Source organism: Budorcas taxicolor, chromosome 25 (genome assembly GCF_023091745.1).
Source record: "Budorcas taxicolor isolate Tak-1 chromosome 25, Takin1.1, whole genome shotgun sequence".
Classification (NCBI taxonomy): Eukaryota; Metazoa; Chordata; class Mammalia; order Artiodactyla; family Bovidae; genus Budorcas; species Budorcas taxicolor.
This window is the reverse complement of record NC_068934.1, coordinates 38,577,874-38,596,188: the sequence shown is the minus strand read 5'-3', so window position 1 is coordinate 38,596,188 and position 18,315 is coordinate 38,577,874. Positions and strand designations below refer to the sequence as shown.

Here is an 18,315-nt window from a genome sequence, read left to right as displayed (position 1 = left end):
CCCTGACATGGAAGCAACCTAGATGTCCATCAGCAGATGAATGGATGAGAAAGCCATGGTATATATACACAATGGAGTATTACTCAACCATTAAAAAAATACATTTGAATCAGTTCTAATGAGGTGGGTGTAACTGCAGCATATTATAAAGAGTGAAGTAGGCCAGAAAGAAAAACACCAATACAGTAAAAGTTGGCTTAAAGCTCAATATTCAGAAAATGAAGATCATGGCATCTGGTCCAATCTCTTCATGGGAAATAGATGGGGAAACAGTGGAAACAGTGTCAGACTTTATTTGTGGGGGCTCCAAAATCACTGCAGATGGTGACTGCAGCCATGAAATTAAAAGACTCTTACTCCTTGGAAGAAAAGTTATGACCAACCTAGGTAGCATATTCAAAAGCAGAGACATTACTTTGCCGACTAAGGTCCATCTAGTCAAGGCTATGGTTTTTCCAGTGGTCATGTATAGATATGAGAGTTGGATGGTGAAGAAGGCTGAGTGCCGAAGAATTGATGCCTTTGAACTGTGGTGTTGGAGAAGACTCTTGAGGGTCCCTTGGACTGCAAGGAGATCCAACCAGTCCATTCTGAAGGAGATCAGCCCTGGGATTTCTTTGGAAGGAATGATTATAAAGCTGAAACTCCAGTACTTTGGCCACCTCATGTGAAGAGTTGACTCATTGGAAAAGACTCTGATGCTGGGAGGGATTGGGGACAGGAGGAGAAGGGGACAACACAGGATGAGATGGCTAGATGGCATCACTGACTCAATGGACATGAGTCTGAGTGAACTCCGGGAGTTGGTGATGGACAGGAGGCCTGGCACGCTGCAATTCATGGGGTTGCAAAGAGTCGGATACGACTGAGTGACTAAACTGAACTGAACTGAACTGAACTGAATATATGGAATTTTGAAGATGGTAATGATAACACTATACGCAAGACAGCAAAAGAGACACAGATGTGTAGAACAGTCTTCTGGACTCTGTGGGAGACGGCGAGGGTGGGATGATTTCAAAGAATGTCATTGAAACACATATATTATCATATGTAAAGTGGATTGTCAGTCCAGGTTTGATGAACGAGACAGGGTGCTTGGGAATGGTGTACTGGGATGACGTAGAGGGATGTGACAGTGAGGAGGGTGGGAGGGGGCTTAAGGATGGGGAACACATGTACACCTGTGGCAGATTCATGTCAATGTATGGCAAAACCACTACCAAACTGTAAAGTACCTAGCCTCCAATTAAAAAGTAAATCAATTTATATTAAAAAATATTCTCATAGAGAAATCAGTGAGGTCTCAGAGGAAGCAGGACATGAAAAAAGATGAAACAGTCTGGATCTGATATGCAAGCCGTGGAGAGGGAAGCTATAGCCTGTTTTCATGGGAACTTGGGACAACGTGCCCCAACCCAAGGCTACGGAGCTGAGATTTCACACTCCCACTAGCATCTCCTTCTCATCCTTCAACTAACACCAAGCTGGTGCCTCGAAGCCTTTGTATTAAATCCTCCAAAGACAAATCAAAGGTGACACTAGAAGCAAAAAGACACCAAAGCTCAGGAAAATGCAACCTCAGATAATGTCTCAATTTCTGCACCCACTCTGGCATCTCCAGCATCATATCTGGAATCCTGTGAGTTTAAAGAACTCCATGAGTCTCTAGACATAAGTGTTTTTCAAAATTCAGCTTTTAATTTATATAGGTGTATAGTTAATTTACAGTATTGTATTAATATTAGTTTTATGGGAAATTAATTCCTTATACATACACATGTATCCATTCTTTTTTAGGTTATTTTCCCATACAGGTTATTACAGACTACTGAGCAGAATTCCTGTGCTGTACAGTAGGTCTTTGTTGATTGTCTATTACAAAAAGTAGTATACATATATTCATCTCAAACTCTCAATTTATCCCTCTCCCATCTTTCCACTTTGGTAACTATAATTATTGTTTTGATGGAGGAAAGTGTCTATAGGTACTTTTGGGATCAAGGGTCAGTGCTTGTGAGAGGGGAGGGGCCAAGGAAAGCAAGCCTGGAGAGACTCATTGAAGATGATGGTAAATGTTGAGAAGGGCCTGGCCATGTGAAAAGCTGGGAGAAAACTATGGTAGATGTAGGAAGTAGCCCCTGCTAAGGACCAAGGTAACCAAGCTTAATAAATGGTTACCCTTCCACTGCCAACCTTCCTTTCATGCTTGGAACTTGGCCTACAGGTCAACCACCATGACCTCATCCCATGCTTCAGTTGTGAGTTAGCCGCAATGAGGCATGTCAGCCTTCCCAAAAAGGGAGAACCTGAGGCTATCATGGGGCTGAATATGCTCTGGACTCAGGGATGTTTACCCAAACATTATCACCAGAAGCATCAGGTGCCGGGGAAGAACCAATGCCTCTGACTATCTCCATGTACTTGTTCTCATGAGTAGAAACACAAAGGAACTGATAGAGCAAAGAAACAAGTAATGACTCAGGTTTCATCTTGCCCACATGTTTCCCATGACCCTTTGACCACATTGCTCGCTGTCCAAAAACTCTTTCCTTTATTCCTTCTTGAAAGGTGGCTTGTGAATAACATCAGCACCTAGCTCTGAAGCCTGGTGGATGGAACTCAACTCTCAGTCTGCTGGGACTCAGAGAAGTCCAGCCTTGTCCTGTGTTTCTGTCCTTTATCTCCAACCAGATTCATAAAGCAAAGTCCTGAAAAAACATAAGTGTGATTGTAACCCTCTCAAGGCCTTTGAATTTCCAAGGTCTATTTTGAGCATCAAAGAGGGAACATTTCTGTTTTATCCAGGCTAGTCTCAGACCCCAGTCACGCTCAGCCATGGGTTCCCTGAGGAAACATAAGACATTTATCTAAGTTACCAGAAGGCTGAGAAAGGAACGCTTCCTGCTTGAATGCAGGTGTATGTTATCCATCACTCAAGGTCTCTGTTGTGTGAATGAGGAGCGGGAGCTCTGGGGATTCTGAGTTGGGAGTGAGTCAGGCACCACTTGCAGGACTGCTTCCTGTGGTGACTACAGCTGGGCCTCCCCCACTGTGCCTGGAACCCAAAAGAAACAGCCGTGAATATTGCTTTCCTGTTGCTACATGGAGGCAGGTCTGCTGATAAAACGGGAACCAGACTTGAGGGGCAAAGGGAAAGAAACTTCCACTCTGGTGTTTGCAGACATTTGAGAGCTACCCAGCAGTGGATACAATTGAGCTTTCTCTCATCTCTTCCTTCCTGGAAGTCTCCTAGCCTAGGAACCATAGTTCCTGTATCCCAAGTCTTTACTAACTTACCTGCAGCCTTAAGGTGAGTCATAAAGCCCAGGGTTCAGTTTCCCATCTCTTGGATGAGGGAGACTGGACTTGCTCCAGAACACTTGTTCCAGACTGAAGCTCAGTGCCAATCAGTGGACAAGTGGCTCAGAGGTGGGTGTGGCTGAGGAAGCTGAGGCTGCCTCTGGTGGGCAGGGGGCTGTAACTGTCTGGTGATGTTCATTGGTCCTGGGCTCAGGATTTGGGGTGGTAGACTACTTGGCACACAGCTGCTGTGACACCGAGGACCTTAGAGGCCTTGCCCCTTGGAACTTACCATCATTTGGGTTCTGTAGGATGAGATCAGATAGTTATAAGTTAGAAGTTACCAATGGGGAAGCTTGTAGATTCCTTAACAGAACCCAAATTAGGCTAACGAATCATCTCCCCTAAAAATCTCTGTGAACAAGATATGCCAGGACTCTTAGACTAATTTTGAGAAATTTTAAATACTATTTAAATTAGGTCATCTTTTGGATGACCTGCCATTTGCTCTCTGGTTTGCGATGATACCCACATTTCGAGTGGAATCAAAGGGCTCCTGGGGGAGGTTGTCCCTCTCCCCGTGACTCACTAACAGTGAGTACAGCTCTACCTCCTCCACATCTGGAGCAGAAATTAAACCAGGAAGGACACAACCTCCAAGTTTAACAGGATCACTCAGGTAGGTCTTGCCCTCAGGTAGGTGCTATTCTTTTTCCTTGCTTCTTCCATCCTGGGTCCTTGGCAAGCTGCCCAACTCCTGGTTATTGGGTTTTGAATTCCTCCTCCCTTCTCTGGCAAATATCCATGAAGTCCCACTTGTGGCTTCCTCTCTACCCAGGCCCAATCCCTCACATGCAGATGGCAGTAAAGAAGGGAAAACCAAGGACGGGTCTGCCCAGTTCATTTTTCTAAAACTGTCTGCATTCCTTCTGCTTCCAGACCCTGTGCTGCATCATTAACATCTCCGGCTAGATGACTCAGCTTAGCAGGGTAATGGAGATGCAGATGGGGGAACATTAAGGTTGTCAGGTGTGGGGGACGGTTTTCAGACCACAAGAGATGAGTCTGAGTAAGGAGCACGTTGTCCTCCAAACACTCATTCATTGGGGACCTGCCTGAATCTGCTATCTTGTGCTCCTCAGGGAATCTCTAAGACAAAAATTCAAAATGGACTTGCTATAAACTTTTTACTACAAATGATTTCAAACATAAAAAACATAATGAGTGTCATAAACCCTATATTTCATCATTTGGCATCAATAACTACAAAACTAGCCTCTTTGTCCCACAAGTTGTCATAGACTGGAGACTATGCAACATCAAGGTGGTGGCCAATTGAGTTCCCGGTAAAGACATTCATGACTGTCATCAGGTCTTTCTCTTCTTGCTATGTTCTCATTTGTGGTGGGGGAAGGGAAGGAGGAAGATGGAGAATAATAGAGAAAAAGAGGGAGAGGATAATCCCATCTAGAGGGACCACCATCAAAACCCCATTTCAACTTGCGTACCTCACAAATGTCCTACTTCCTAATACCATCACATTGGGAATCAAGGGTGAACACAATTCAATCCTTAGCAGCTATGCAGATCTGTTTTTAAATCAAGACAAACCATCATTTCATTATCTCTTTTAATCCTTATTCATTTTTTCCTGAAGTGTTTTAGGGACAAGATGAATATTTCACAAAATATGCATAATGAGTATTATGGGGTAAAATGATAGGATGTTTAAAAAATGCTCATTTGATCCCAATAAAATTAACATCTAATATCAAGTCCATGTACAGATTTCCCTGATTCTCAAAAAGCAGTTTTCACAGTTTGTTGAAAGAACGTAGTCATATTTTGCACTTGGTTGTTCTTTTCTAAGATGAAATAACTGTTCTTCTCCCAATTTTAATGCCATTTATTTGTTCAGAAACTGGGCAGAAGCAGGGTGGTTTGTTCTACAGAATGTCCCACTCTTGGGTTTGGAGCAGGAGTCCACCATACCAGCACAATGGGTCAGGACCAGTCCTTGGTCTATTAGGAACCAGACCTCCACAGCAGGAGCTGAGTGAGGCTTCATCTGTGTTATAGCTGTTCTCCATCACTCTCTCATCACCCCCAGAAGGGACACTCTAGCTTGTTTTCCTGGAACTTTTGTAGTTACATGACCTATGCTTAATAGAAACAAAAATAGCTTAAATATTGATGATTATTTTCCTTTCTCAGTGCTCAGAATGTTGAGTTGGTGCCCTAGCAATCTATTACAGTGACAAATTAGATGTTGCTTATTGACATTTGGACACATTCGGCCAGCTTAAAATTAAATATTAAAAAACTAAAATCATGGGATCCAGCCCCATCCTTCATGGTGAATAGAAGGACAAAAGGTGGAAGCAGTGACAGATTTCTACATCTTAGCCTCTAAAGCCACTGTGGATGCTGCCTGCATCCATGAAATCAGAGGACGTTTGCTTCTTGGAAGGAAAGCTATGACAAACATAAACAGTGTGATGAGAAATGGAAACATCATTCTGCCCAACAAACTGGTAGATGTTTGGCCTTTTCATTAGGATTCCTAAACTTTCTGTCCAGTCCCGATTGGTCTTTGAAGCCCCTTACATTTCTGGTCCTACATGATTCCCAAGTTTATTTTGTGCATTTCTTTACCCAGTCCTGAAATCAGCCATCAAGTTAAGAATCCATGCATCGTCTGATGGGAAATGTATTTGGAAGCTACATGTTAGACCTCAGAATAGTCACTATTATCAAGTTGTCATTGCTTGTAGGCTTTACAGTGGTCAGAGTAGGAAGTATGCATTTTCCTTAAAAACATAAAATAAAAATGAATATATTTAGTTAGTACAAACTTTTGCTTTCAATTCAAGATTTAAGACAGCACGGTTTTAATTAAACTTCTTTATGTTTCGTGTGAACTTGTTTTTCTAGCCACTGAAAGGCTTAGTTCAAAACATTAGTTTTAAGTATTGTCTTGCTTTTACCTGTTAACATGCATATGATGCTGTTACAATAACAGAAGTTATGAGGAACAATAAGTTGTTGAATATAGTTTCAGATTTCTTTCCTATATATCTTTTCATTTTCTTCGGTTTTGTTTTGAATGAGCAGAATTTTTGTTTTTGCTTAGAAGATATTCCACTCTGAATGTAGTCATAATTCTGAATTGTAAAGCCACTTCAGTAATGTGTTTTTTATGGGAAGCTAGTCACCAACTCAATGCAATTAGATTTATCAGTCTCTTTGTTCTCAATTTGTTCAGTTCAGTTCAGGCCTTTCAGTCATGTCAGTCTCTTTGCAATGCCATCAACTGCAGCATGCCAGGCTTCCCTATCCATCACCAACTTCCAGAGCTTACCCAAGCTCATGTCCATCACTTGGTGATGCCATCCGACCATCTCGTCCTGTGTTCCCCTTCTCTTCCTGCCTTCAATCTTTCCTAACATCAGGGTCTTTTCTAATGAGTCAGTTCTTCCCATCAGGTGGGCAAATAATTGGAGTTTCAGCTTCAGCATCAGTCCTTCCAGTGAATATTCAGGACTGATTTACTTTAGGCTGGACTGCTTTGATCTCCTTGCAGTCCAAGGGACTCTCAAGAGTCTTCTCCAACACCATATTTCAAAGGAATATATGTGTATCATTTGTCAGTGATGTAACATTCCTTCTATTGGGATTTAACCACCAGAACTGAATTTAAATAACATGCAAAAATGAGGATTAAGTCACAGTGCCCCATTTAAACACACCTGGCAAAAGGAGAGGCTCCTGTTGTATTCAAGGGACAGGCATGGAAAAATCTCAAACAGGAATAGGCCCTGGGAGTCCTGGATGAGTCAATAAACACGATTGTCTTTACTTTGGCTGCCACAGTTGTTTTGTCTTCTTGAATTGGGAAGACATTTCAGAATTGTTTTCTGTATGTTTGGTTTGGCAGACAAAATTTTTCATGACATAGACCCTATGGGGAAATTATATCAGAAATATATCCATTTATCTTCAGCAGTTAAATTTTATTGGCTTGCATGTCCCTGATGACCTTTCTTTATAAGTAGAAAGGAAACACACATGTTCAGTATGCATTCAGTCTCTTTGTAAATCAACCAACATGAATTAAATTTCTCTCGGTCACCACTGCACTCCCAAGTCTAGGCTAGAAACAAAAAAAAAACAAAAACAAAAAAAACTGCAGAGACTGAAGACTTATTCTAGCACATTGCTTGGGAGATATTGTTCCCATTGTTTTTTGGGGAAAAAAAATTAGTTGCTAATATTAAAATCAGTAGATTGTACATAAATATCCAAACTTCTGATTCTCTTGAAAGTATGGCCAACTGGCCCGCTTTCCAGCACGAGTGAAGTGGAGGAAATGCTGCTCCCAGTGGTGAAGCCTCTTCGCCCCAGTGTTCAACATGGCCACCTCGTCCTAGTATCATATCTCCTGCCTCCTGGGGCCATGAGTTTGTGAGAATTAGGCTGCTAGCTCTCTTAAGATAAAGACTAATTTTGTCTTCATCAACATTGACTTTGAAGCCTTTAACCCAGAACCTAGCACACAATTCTTCCTTGTATGTTTGCTGGATGCTATACAATATCTTGTGGATGCATATGACATTTCTTCCAGTACTGAAAGCATGCAGTTGAAGTACTGCTCTGTCCCAAATCTTTGATGCAAACTGGCATCATAGTGCCCCTGATGTCTGCCATTACCCCACCCCCCCCACCCCCACCTAAAGCCAATTGTATGTCCCTGGGCTGTCCCTGAAGTCTTCACTTTGTCATTTGACGACTTATCATCCTAGCAATCTCTTCTCCGATAAAGACAGCAATGCATATCTCATGAAGTCTCTAGGAAGATGGCATGAAACGGTGAATGTCGAGCATGGCCCTTAGTATCCATTTTTATGATGTTCTTAGCAGTTTTTTTTTTTTTTTTTTTCTCCAAGTAGTCAAGGTTTTCCATCTTCTTAGATGTCTATGCAGATTAGTTTGATTTTCCAGCCAAACTTCAAGGAAGAGATTACAGTTCAATTCTCCGTATTCTGTGAAGCTTCAAAGTCCACTGACCAAGGACACTGATGAAGGTAACGATTTTATCAAGACCTTTGTGTTTATTCAGACCTATTATTGGCCTAAGGGGCTAAACTAGGGCATGTCAGAACATATATAACTAGGGGCTCCGGGTCACCACTACATGCTAAGAATCTGAACTTCCCTGAGTACTTGGAGCCAGGAAAGAAGCATGATGTGGCTTGAGCTCCTCAGGCTGGTGGCCTTCTCAGATTGCAGAGTCATTTATGTATGGAGACTGTAAGCCACATCATCTTCCTTTCTGTGATTTTTCTTTTCATCTGATTATTCTTCTACTCATCGGGTTTAGAGGGAATGGAATATTTCCCTGACAATCTTCAAGTTCAGCCCTTACTTATGGATAAGTACCTTGCTATAGGAACTGTGGGACCCAAGGTTTTTGGTGTAGATTTTCATAGTTGCACAACGCTGGGGCCCAGTCATGTCATGAACTATTGAAATTGAACTCCTTGCAATTGCTCAGTGCAGAGTCAGTGCAGATGTAGGTGTGGTCCTGTGGAATAGCACTTTTCTCCCTTTTATTTAGTATGTTCTCTTTGTTCCTTCTCTAATTCAGTGTGTATATGTCTACGTCTGTATCTCTGTATCACTATCATTTATCTCTCCATCTTTTTGAAAGTCTCTGTGAGTGTATTTCTCTCTGTGTTGTTCTCTTTTAATTTTTCAATTGACTCATCCTTCCTTCTCGAGCTTCTACATTTCCCTAACTTGTTCCCTATCTCCTGGATTCTTCATTCAACTATCTCTTCTCTTTCAAGTTGGAGAAAAATTGGGAGAGCTACTTATACACTGTTTTATATCTGACCAGCAATGTGACCACAGCCAAATCACAAATCTCTTGCATTTCAAATTCCTCCCTTGTAAAAGAGGATAGGAATCCCCCTTCTACCTCCTTCCCTGAGCTTCAATGAGAAGGAGACAGTGGGGTGGCAACAGCAGTGATAGTGGCAGTCATTCTTGAAACTTCCTATTTATCAGGCACCTTATATCCATCACTTCACTATCCCCAAGATATCCTAATTTGGAAGGTTTGAATCATTATATTCACCATTTTACTGAAGGGGAGACTGAGACCCCACATGGTCATATGGCTTACCCAACATTACAGAACAGAATCTTTATTAAAACTTATGTCTTTCCAATGGAATATGCTGAAAATTCTTATAATAAGGTGACTCATGAAAATGATTAGAAAATACACAGTGCCATTACAATGACAGTTATAGCTTAGCACTGACAGGTAAACGTAGCATCTTCTTTGTTTTCTTTGTCAAATGTTCAGTGAAAGAATAACTTTAAGGAAATTGAAGACCATGAGAAATACCCTCAGTGGAAAAAAAAAATGCTGAACAATTTCCTCAAGGAACATGCTTACAGACTGTCTCAGATTTCTTCTCATAGGTCAAATATAACTATTCATGCCTTGTGGAACATCATGGATGTGAGTGTTTTGGGAGGATGGTGCTCCACAGCGCCTCCCTGGTGTTCTAACCTAGCATGGGGCTCATCTGGAGATACCACGTGGGATGTTGGGGTGGGGTTCCTGCCAGAGGCAGAAACACTGGGCCAGAGGAGCCCCACGTCCCTTTGGGAGAGGAGAAGGCACTATCATCCTCAACTCTTGTCTTGGTGACTGGGCCCAGAAATTACCAGGTGGCAGGTAAGCATCCATTTCTGTGTCAAAGATGTGTCATTAGTTTGAGGGAGAGTGTTCCTCCTGAGCAGAAGGTAATGACAACCCACTACAGTCCTCTTTCCTGGAAAAACCCGAGGACGGAGCAGCCTGGTAGGCTGCAGTCCCTGGGATCGCTAGGAGTCGGAAATTATTGAGCGACTTTACTTTCACTTTTCACTTTTCTGAATTGGAGAAGCAAATTGCAAGCCACTCCAGTGTTCTTGCCTGGAGAATCTCAGGGACGGTGGAACCTGGTGGGCTGCTGTCTGTGGGGTTGCACAGAATCAGACACGACTGAAGTGACTTAACAGAAGCAGCAGGTGCAGCAGCAGCAGCAGCAGCAGCAGCACATCCTTCTGAACTAAGGGATTGAACTAATTACAGATGAAGAGTGAACCGTCTCTGATCAGAAGTTAGAACCAACTGCAAAGCAATTGTGAATGACCAGGCAGAGGAATTTAGTTTCCACAGATGCAAGAACCACAGCAGTGAAAATTTACTGAACCAGTATTCCGTGTAAGTCCATAAGAATCTAACACAGTGGTTACGGTTTTTTGATTAGCAAAAGGGCTTATTTTGTCTTCAAGAAAGTCCATGCCAGCCTGAGAGATAGGCAAAGAGTAAATAGATGAAAGGGTCACTTGTGTGGTATTGATTGGATGTGGTCTGAGTTTGGAGGGAGTGGCTGGGGTTGATCAAGAAAGACTTCCTGCAGAAAGGGATGCTAAGGATGGGTTTATAGAGACTAAAGAGTTTCTCAAATGAAGGCACCAGGACATCCCTGGATGTCCAACGGTCAGGAAGACCCAGTGGTTATGTCTTTGGGCTTCCCATGCAGGAGGTACCACTGCAATGCCTGGTCTTAGAATCAATATCCTACATACAATATAGCATAGGAAAAAAATATCGAATGCAAGCACCTGTGTAATCAAAGGCTGTGAGCTTCTCAGTGCTTGGAAAGTGATCTCAAGAAATATATAGCACCCAGAGGGAGACAGCAGTGTGGGAATAGAGGGTAGCCAGTTCTGCACTAACCCACTCCCTCTTCCCTGTAGATGAAATACATGGGTAACGTCATCATTGGAAGACACCCTCAGGAATTCCAGGTTATCTATGACACAGGCTCATCTGACTGGTGGGTGCCCTCCCTCTTTTGCTCCAGTCCAGCCTGTTGCGAGTACAGACACCCCCTGCCCGGGCCATTTTTCACTTGCCCTGCCACCCTATTTCCACCTTTGGCACCGGATAACACTCATCTCTTGTGTCTGCAGCTACACAAGTTGGTTCAGACATTGCAAGTTTTCCACCTTCCGGCCTACACAAAAGACCTTCCGTATCACCTATGGATCTGGGAGCATGATGGGATTTCTTGCTTATGACACCGTTCATGTAATGCGTAAAGAGAAGCTGAGTCAGAACTGGCTATGGAGTGACCCCTGCTTGAAAAACAGATGCAGGACCATCTGGCAGGACCCTTCCTAGCCTAACTCCCATAGATATTGGCCATCTTATGCACAGCATCCTGTCCCTGGGGAGGCAGTGCCCATGGTGACACACAAGCAAACAGATAGCTAACCCAGAGAGTGTCTTGAGGTGTGGACTTGCAGCTCCTCTGCCCATGAGAAGTTCAAGGTTCATTTTTCTGGGAGCAAGAAGAGGGGGGAAAAAGCACCCACTTTTATATTCACAGACTGTTCCAGGCACTTTCAGGTAATAATTGGTTTAATCCTGCAACAACCCCACACAGCAGGTAGTCTGATTTGCTCATGAGACATATGAACTAAAGTGCAGACAACAAGGGCCTTGCTGAGGTCACACATGTGGTAAATGGTGGAGCTGGATTGGCTTTTCAGGATGGTAGTTGCTGTAAGGTGTTTAGGGACAGGATAAAACTGATCTGGGGACCCTAGGGGCAGTCAAGAGCTTCAGGTATCCATAGTGGGAAACTGGAGGCCAGAGATGTCAAGGGGCCTGATAAATGAGTTCTCACTCTAGAGTGCCTTTGAAAGTCTCATAGAACATATGGCCTGCCTTCCCAAAGCACTTGAGTAGTTCCCCTCTCTCTCTTTCTCTCTCATACACAGTCACACTTATATCCCCCAAAGTGAACTTCCCAGGCAGTAGTTTCATAGATCCCTGCAAGCACTATTGTGTTTTCGGCTTCTGTCTTCCTGGACAGATTCAGAATCCACAATACCTTACAGAGAATTCAGTCCATTCCTGTCATTAGGTTATAGTGATCCCAGAGAAGGCTACCTTGCTCTCGACTCATTTTGGCCACAAGGGGGCAGCAATGATCCTGGCCTGACTCTTGGTTGCCCCACCTGGACAGAAGCCACAAGGCCACTTTGACTGATGCAGGGGGTGGTTTTCAGAGGGGCAGATGTTTAACATTCACAGCCTCTCACAGATGGAATCCGAATTCCCTCCCAGCTTGGTCTAACCATCTCAGGTCCACAAAAGACAGAGGCCAGCCTCAATTCTTCTCTGAGGATTTAATGGCAATGCAGTCCAGCCCAGTCCTAGCCCCACTTCACATATCTGTAAGTGGGAACACTCTTCTCTCCCACTGACTGGGGACCTTGTAAGTACTGATGAGCTGTTTTGTCTAAGCATTGTGGAATACGGGTGTGAGGGTGCACCTTTTGATGGTGTCTTGGGCTTGAAGTACCCCAACATATCCATCTTTGGAGCTATCCCCATCTTTGACAACCTAAAGAATCAAGGTGCCATTTCTGAACCTGTTTTTGCCTTCTACTTGAGCAAATAAGTTTGAGATGGACAATCCCTTTCTCCAAATTAGCTTTAAGACGCTTTCAGTTGCACGAAAATTACAGAACACATGATAAAGAAGAATCCTGAGAGATAATCTAACTCAGGATAAATATAGTGCCAGGGCTATACTTGGCTTCACCACTGGCTTTTATAAAGAATGATTTATTGGAGTACAATGCTGCTCCTGGTCTCAAAACCTGTAACTTAGTCTAGAGGGGTGAGTGAGGAGGGAGACTAGTGGAAGAAAACAGAAAACAAGTTGGAGGAAAAAGCAATATGATTTGCTTATGAATTTGATAAGGAAGGGAGGAGAAAGATGGTGGATATCTTTCCTTCCTCATTAGCATACCACTGGGAGCCGATGACCAGCTACCCAATTTGCAGGAGCCAGGGAAAATGAAAGTGTGGGACACAAAAAAAACATGTGGGACCCCTTGTTCAAGAAATATGAGGCATTTCAAGACAGAAAGAGCAGAGGTGGGGTCCCTTCTGAGTGTGTGGCCCTTTGAACAGTAGAGGTCACAGGCCAGTGAAGCCAACTCTGGGTTTTCTGAACCTACACCCTGAGAACTCCCAGGCTTTGATTTTCCTGAAAAAATGACAAGCTGGACAAGAGGAAAGCCAAAACACTTCAGCACCCTGTCCTCTGAGTGTGTCTGAGCACTCAGGTCGCAGGAGGTAGGGCATCTTCAGAAGCTATAGTGGGTGGAGCCCAGCCAGTTGACTCAGCTTCTAACCTCCTCTTTGTCACTCATTAGCCAGTAATGGACCTCGGTCTGGATCAGTCTCTCCTAGACTCGATTTCTGCATCTGTACATGGGGACCTTATTAGGACCTTGATGAGTGTACCAGCACAGCTCTCAGACAGTGCCATTGTTACTCTCCTCCAAGGATCCCCCATTCTCTTGTCTCTACACATGCAGGGTGAAAGACAGTGTAGTGATATTTGGTGGGGTTGATAAATCCTACTACCAGGGAGTGCTCAACTGGGTACCATTGATCCACGCAGGTGACTGGAGTATACACATGGACTGGTAACCTCTCCTTCTGAGGGTCAGCCCAAGTGATGCTCCTGCTATTGTACATGAACACAGGCAGACACACAAAAATAAATCCTCAGACACACAGTCACACAGACATATACACCACCCACAACGACACAGAGACACACAGACACATGGAAACACATAAGCAGACACAAAAACATACACAGAGACACATATAAACATGCATAGCTAGTCAGAGACACACAAGCACTCACAGAGACACATACAAACACATGTACAAACACATATACAAACTAAAACACAAGCAGATAGATATGTAAACAACCCATGGGTTCATAATCCCCAGGCATTCTGACCAGGGCTCTGACCTGGGTCCTAAAAGGGTCCGGAGAGGTCTGTGCAGCTAGGAGAGGATTGCACCCACTGCCCTGTGAGGCGTGGAGCATGGTTAGAGGACTCTACAGTGTGGTGAACAGAGGATCATGGAGAATTTCTCCATCCTGAAAAAGGTATAAAATGGCAAACTGTCCGGGGCTGCCTGGGACATAAGATGTTCTCAGGACAGATAAATGTCTGTTTAAAAACAGGGAGAGTCCTGAGCAAATGGGGAGAACTGCTCTTCTAAGGGAGCAACTACTGAATAGTGTAGAGAGATTTGCTGAAGTCATAAGACGTAAAAGCAACTAATAAAAAGAACCCCTGGTCATGGGCACACAGTGGGGTAGGGGTTATAACAAAGAATCAGGAAGGTGGGATCCAGGAGTGACCTGAGGACAAGAGGTATAACGATAGGATTCTGTGTGATACCCTCAGACAAAAGCTGACCCATCTTTTGGAGTTTCTGTGGGCTGGTCATGTATTTCCTGGCCAGGGTCTCAGGGTCTGAGCTGGTTGTAGGAGCAGTGCTGGCAGACACCCTCTCCCAGAGGAGCCCCTCTCTCCCATGACTATGAGAATCTGCTGCCCTGGTGAATCTCTATCTTCACTCTGTGATTGACCCGTTATTTGTTCCCCACCAGGAACAGCTCTCTGGATGTTTCTCATTCATTGTTTTCACAGTCTTTTTTCACTCACTAAACAGACTAGCCTTGGGCATCCACCGTGTGCCAGCCACTTTAGGGAGGCAATGGAAATAAAACTTGCCCTCATGTCTAAGAAGGCAGATGCATAGGAAATGAGACACACACATAGTGAATTGTAACTTTGGTACATGCTAGACATGAGGAAGTGTCTACAGAGACTGTCAAGAAAGGAAACAATAAACATTGGGGGAAAGACTTCCCTGAAACCATGGCAATTAACCTGAAATCTGGAAGATGAGAAGAAATTTGCTAGTCAAAGTGGAGGGGGTCCTCTAGGAAGGAAGACCAGCTTGTGTCAAGGTGAAAAAGAGCCTGGTGTATTCAAGTACAGCATTCAAGAATGTCAAGGAAGGTGCCGTGTTGGGAGCAAAGGAAAAGAGGGCAAGAGACAAAGGGCTGTTTAGAAGACAGTCTGGAAGGGGGCAGATCTGGGGAGACTCAGAGTGATCTTGATGGCTGCTTGGTCACACTGTCTCTCAGCATCTCCATGAAAAGAAAGGTTATTGCTTGTTCTGGCGGCTGTGAGGCCCTTGTGGATGCTGGGATATCACTGACCATTGGCTCAAGACGACTGAGTCAATAACATGGCTCATCAGTGCCATGCCACGGAGTTCTGAGGTGAAGATCATGCCCCAGGGTCACTTCCAGTCTCCACACACAAGAAAGATCTTCAGGGCCAAGCTCTCTCCCTCTTTCTCTAACAGCACTACTTTTTCATGTTTTTCAGTCAATACCCTGTCCTCTATTATCTTCAGCATCAATGGCATCAACTACCCAGTCCCAGCACAACCTACATCCTCAAGGTGAGGGGAGAACCATGAGGGGTGGTTCTCAAATAGGAACTTGAAGGAAACTTTGGGCTGCTGCTGGGAGGAGAGGGCCCTACGCAGGCCATCTCTCACTATTGCAGATGCTGCTGATCCCTGGGGCTGGCCAGAGCATCCCACAAAACAAACCACTTGAGCGTAAAGGGCCATCCGGGACACTGATCATCCTGAAATAAATGTGGAGACACCATGCCATGCTGGCATGGTGGGAGTCACAAGGAGAGGGGAACACTCAGGTCCTCAATCCTCAAAGATGTTAAATTCAATCTGAATCTTCAGATGGATGAACACGGAAAGTCAGCTCTAGCAGTCCTTGAAATATGTCATGTGACAAGGAGAATGGCTGGGGACAGTCCCAATGTGCTGTCCCACCATAGGGATAAACAGTCTCCCTTCCCTTCTTGCCGTTTTCCTGGTTTGAATGATAAATTACATGGTCACCCTAGTTCTCAGATGCATCTTCCTCTAGTTCTTGCCGGGTGCCCCTTTTGTGAGTCAGGCTATGGTACCGTCTGTGGGGAGGATGGATGCTAATATGAATAAAGGGTGCACAGTGACTGCTCAGCCCCAGCACAGGGTGGAGGATTCATGTTAGCTCCCTAGGGGAGTTCAGAGCTGGCTGATGGGATCAAAGAAGACTTTGAGGAAGGGAGAGAATTTCAGGAATTCTAAAACTGTAAACTCATGTCGCCATATGGAGGGTTGCTTGGTTCTAGGCAAAACTGCCCTGAATTCCATGCAAATGGCATCCTAAGGTGCTCTGCACTAGGGAATTGGGGACTTACTAGGGGTGATGAGGGCTACAGACTGAGCAGTGGAGATGGGGAGCCAAAGTATGTTACGCAACCAAGCCTGGAGTGGCCAAAGAGGGTGAGTGTGGGCCAATGGAGGCTTCCCAGAGACCCGTGTTAAGTCTTCAAGAACGTTTTGAGGGCACTGCTCTATTTAAGATGGATAACCAACAAGGGGTTACTGTGTAGCACGGAGAACTCCACTTAATTATGTGACAACCTGGATGGGAGGGGTATTTTTGGGACCAGGATTCATGGATACATATGTTTGAGTCCATGTATTGTGCACCCGAAACTCAGAATATTGTTAATCAGCTATACTCTGATACAAAATAAAGTTTTTTAGTTAAGTATGGATTGTGGCGATGCAGGAGGAGAACCAGCATTCTCTGCAGAGAAAACAAGGAGCAGGAGTCAGAAGGAAAGAAACAGGGAGAGAGGGAGAACTATGGACACTCTTTTTCTTTCCTAAAAATTATATTGAAGTGTGGTTAATCTTCAGTGTTGTGTTAAGTTCTGCTGCACTGCAATATGACTCAGTTATACACATAGAGAAATATATTATTTTTCTTAGTATTTTTCCTGTGGTTTATGACTGGATAGTTAATATATTTCCTTATGCTCTTCACTAGGACTTTGTTGTTTAGAATTCCTCAGTATCCCCAACACCCAGTCCACCCCTCCCCCACACCCTTCCTCATATCAACTTCACGTCTTGGTCCTTTTTGGTTGTGGATGAATTCTCATATCCCCTGCTATGAGAAAATCCCTTGATACTTACCAAAAGAGGGAAATAAAATCAAGAATTGTGCTAGGTCTGGATATTTGTGGGAGTCACAGGTAAGTGTTGAGGCTTTCTGGTGTGTGTCAGCCTCCCCCAGCATTCTAGAAGCCACTGCTTTACCACCTTTAAAGAGAACACAGTGAGGACATCTAGAGAGACCTGGATCCTGGGTGACGTCTTCCTGAGGCTGTATTTCTGTCTTTGATCGAGGAAACGACAGGATTGGCCTGGCATAGGCAGTGTAAATGCTTGGAGTGGTTGAAGAATCAGTAAGGCCGCTCCAAGCAAACACTAAATCACACTTAGGGTACTCCTGACCAGTATGCTGGTGAACTGTATTTGGTGGTCTGCTCACTCTGTTTTCAATAAAGAATAAAGGGTTTCACTCGTAATGGGGGTGAAAAAATCGGGTGCCTCTGTTTCTGTCTGGGAGATGTACAATGATTGAGAAGGATCTAGAACAAAGTCTGAATCACAGTTGAGAGGAGCCCACCTCCAGCTGGCTTCAAGGAAAGGGGAGATTCATTGAAATGATTCTGGGAATCCAGGACACAAGACTCAGAGCAAATACAAAGATCTCAGTGACAGGACACAAGAAATCAGAAGTCATCAGTTCTCTATTTCACATCCTGGCTCTTTTCCTTCCCTCTTCTCTGATGGTCTTAGCCTGAAATCTTTCTTCCTTGAGGCATCTACACCTAGTGATGAGTCCAAGCTACCTGCCCTAGGGTTTTACATCCTGAAGGCATCTCCAATAATGAAAGAAAAGTTTGAAGACATCAGAGTTAGAGGGTGTTCTCTGAATGACCCACCTCAGATCACATGTACAGTCTTAGATCAGCCATCCTGGCAGGGCCATGGGGTCCTATGATTGGCATTACATGGTCTTGTGGCCCTGACACAGCAGCACACAAATTGTCAATTTCCTCCAGACCTACATGACTGAAGCTGGGGAGAAGCGGCCCTAAAGATTATGCCTG

The 18,315-nt window shown here is 44.1% G+C and overlaps 1 pseudogene; it reads left to right on the top strand.

Annotated features, from left to right (window-relative positions):
• The window catches only part of LOC128069151 (pregnancy-associated glycoprotein 1-like), a 52,934-nt pseudogene extending 35,363 nt beyond the window's left edge, over window positions 1-17,571 (top strand).
• The last annotated feature ends 744 nt before the right edge of the window (window positions 17,572-18,315 follow it).